This window comes from Poecilia formosa, unplaced genomic scaffold (assembly GCF_000485575.1).
Source record: "Poecilia formosa unplaced genomic scaffold, Poecilia_formosa-5.1.2 Scaffold674, whole genome shotgun sequence".
NCBI lineage: Eukaryota > Metazoa > Chordata > Actinopteri > Cyprinodontiformes > Poeciliidae > Poecilia > Poecilia formosa.
The window spans coordinates 39,681-42,901 of record NW_006800613.1 but is presented as its reverse complement, the minus strand read 5'-3'; the positions used below and the strand labels follow the sequence as shown (position 1 = coordinate 42,901).

The window sequence follows — 3,221 nt, the reverse complement described above, 5'->3', positions numbered from 1 at the left end:
GTCGGAAATGAGATGTAGGTGATCGGTTTGTGTGATCGGCAACAAGAGACCATGGACCTTACCACAGGGGCCGCGTTTCATTGGCTAATGCCCATTTCACGTCACAGCGCAGCGACCACGTGGTGACCGTCTCACAAAAACAAGCTACTGTAGTAAACACATGCTAATGTACATTGTGGACCAGCAGACCGGCAGAAAGGTTTTGCGTCAGGACTCGATAAAGAATGGTTCTCCACCGTCAGTGGGGAATCTGTACAGGCGATGTCAGGCATCCTGATCGTGTTTGTGGAACTAAAATTCACAGATTTCCAAAATCTGAAACGGGATGCCTAGCTTGGATCAAAGCTTGTGCACGACCGCATTTGCAGCTCAACCGTCGTAGGATCCATAAGAACAAAGGAGTGTGTGCTGGTGTGAGTATTATTGCTTTGCTTTCTTTGTGTTTAGTGAATGAAAAAAATAAAGTCAATAAACACATCCATTATGAAAACCTTTTAGCTAATACAGCATAATGGCGGTACCGATACAACCTCTACACCTTGAAGCCTGTCTGTCACACGGTCTTACGTTAGCTGAACAGATCAATATGCAATGTGTACCGTATCTAACATACATTAAAGATTTTATTTTACCTGAAAAGGCTTTTTACTAAATTGTAATCGTGTTAGCCACGCCAGCACCGAGTATCAGGCCTAGGCACGGCCGTGCAGAGGCCACTAAGGGCCAGGTGCTCAACAAAAAAAGGGCCCATCTAACCTTCTAGGTCAGAATATTAAAGCCACTCAGCTTTCAGAGTTTAATAAACAATGATAAATTACAAAATTGTGAGATATACAATCAAAGCTAAGGTAAATCTCTCTATAGAGCATACCACTATGTATATGTAAGATATTTTATTAGTAATTTCTTTCTGCAGGTCTATTTTCTTATAGGAAAGTATTGCAATAATCAAACCAGCAATTTAGCAAGATATGTAAATCAGAGCTGGACCACCAGACATATTTAGTCTTTACAGAATTACACTATTAAAACTATAAACAAGGGCACAATGCAACCTTTTAGTGACTGTAATCTATAAAACAGAGCTGCCTGTTTGCTGCAGTGGAGATGAAGATGGTCCATTCAGGAAAGCAGAGCTGCATCAAACTTTAACTGGAACTGCAGAAAAAAGAAACAAAAGCAAAAACTGAATTGTTAATGCATGTCACCATGAGAAAAACCTACTGAGGTTTGTTTAAAAAATTTTGTTTTAAATTTAAATCACTCATTTTTGACTCATGAAGTTAACTTTCTTTTTTTGCAAAACAAACGTATTTGCACTTGTCAGAAATCTTTTCTTGCTATTCTAAGTTTTTGTGATTCTCACATGACGTCGTGGGCAGGACCTAAAATCACAACAAAAGATTTATGATGTGTGCAAATAAAAGTTTATGTTTGGTAAAAAATGAGTTATTTAATTAAAAAACGTATTTTAAACAACTTTTTTAAAAAAAAGAAATCATTACAATTCCAAAAGTTTTGATTACAATTTTATTTTACTTAACTGAGGTTAGTTTTTTTTTTTCATTGAATATTTGGGAAACAAATTTAACTCCATACTCTGCGAACCAGAACCTAAACTTTAAAGTCTGGGTCGAGTTTTTCCCTTCATTAATGACTTTTATTACATACATTATATCTATCATGGTAGTTCAGGTGAGTTATTTTTAATTCTAAATGAATATCCTTGTTGGACTTTTATTTAAGTGCTATTCTCCTTCAAGATACATTTACCTAACGCCAGAATAAATGCAATGTACTTTATGCAGCAAAGGAAATTAGAAGATCGGACATATATCCATTATGGAGATAAGTTTTGGACGGGCAATGTTCCTCGTACACAGGGAAGAAGCTTTTAGTTATCTAGCTTTGCTAGCAAAGTCGTTAGCTAGCAGCTAGCTAATAGCACANACAGCGTTCATGTTTTGTTTTTTTTGTTTTTTTTTCATCCATCTAGACGGCTTCCCACAATTTGGGAACCTCTGATCTAATGATACATGTGTAGCACTACTTAATGTACTAAGGGACTAGATGGCATATGATATTCAGAAGAAATTCATCTGCTGGAGCTGTTGCCATCCATCCATCCATTTTCTTCCGCTTCATCCGGGGTCGGGTCGCGGGATCAGCAGCTTCCCGCGACCCGACTGGGGAGAGGGAGACTTCCACTTCTTCCAGCTCCTCCGGGGGAACCCCAAGGCGTTCCCAGGCCAGCCGAGAAACATAGTCCCTCCAGCGTGTCCTGGGTTTTCCCTGGGGCCTCCTCCAGGTGGGACGTGCCCGGAACACCTCACCAGGGAGGCATCCTGACCAGATCCCCGAGCCACCTCAACTGGCTCCTCTCGGCGAGTAGAGCAGCGGCTCTACTCTGAGTCCCTCCTGGATGACCGAGCTTCTCTCTCTAAGAGAGCCCAGCCACCCTGTGGAGGAAACCCATTTCGGCCGCTTGTATCCATGACCTCTTCTTTCGGTCATGACCCAAAGTTCATGACCATAGATGAGGGTGGGAACGTAGATCGACCGGTAAATCGAGAGCGCTTCGCTGTTTGACTCAGCTCTCTCTTCACCACGACGGTCTGACCTCCCACTCCATTCTTTCCTAATTCGTGAACAAGATCCCCAGATACTTAAACTCCTCCACTTGAGGCAGGACGACCCCCCCTGACCCCAACAGAACCATATCATCCGCAAAAAACAGAGATGCGATCCTAAGGCCACCAAAACGGATCCCCTCAACACCTCGGCTGGCCAGAGATTCTGTCCATGAAAGTAATGAACAGAATCGGTGACAAAGGGCAGCCTTGGTAGAGTCCAGCTCTACGGGAAACGAGTCCGACTTACTGCCGGCAATGTGGACCAGACTGACACCGGTCATACAGGGACCTGACAGCCCGTATCAAAGGGTCTGGTACCCCATGCTCCCAGAGAACCCCCCACAGGGCCCCTCTAGGGACATGGTCGAACACCTTCTACAAGTCCACAAAACAAATGTAGACCGGTTGGGCGAACTCCCAGAACCCTCCAGGACCTGCTGAGGGTGTAGAGCTGGTCCAGTGTTCCACGACCAGAACCGGAACCACACTGCTCTTCCTGAATCTGAGGTTCGACTATCTGAGGAGCTTTTTGACCCCCTCGGCGACCTCGTTCCCAGAGATTGGAGAGCCCAACCCAGAGTCCCCAGG

General features: G+C 43.7%; 1 protein-coding gene and 1 long non-coding RNA gene across 2 annotated transcripts in view; one reads left to right on the top strand and one right to left on the bottom strand.

Moving 5' to 3' along the window:
• Positions 1-3,221, bottom strand: part of LOC103130784 (slit homolog 3 protein-like) — a 68,548-nt gene that overhangs the window by 27,326 nt on the left and 38,001 nt on the right. The window lies entirely within an intron of this gene.
• Positions 376-3,221, top strand: part of LOC107834582 (uncharacterized) — an 8,623-nt gene continuing 5,777 nt past the window's right edge. Inside the window, exon 1 of the long non-coding RNA XR_001660376.1 lies at positions 376-413. This is a non-coding gene — a long non-coding RNA (uncharacterized LOC107834582). The remainder of the gene's footprint in view (positions 414-3,221) is intronic.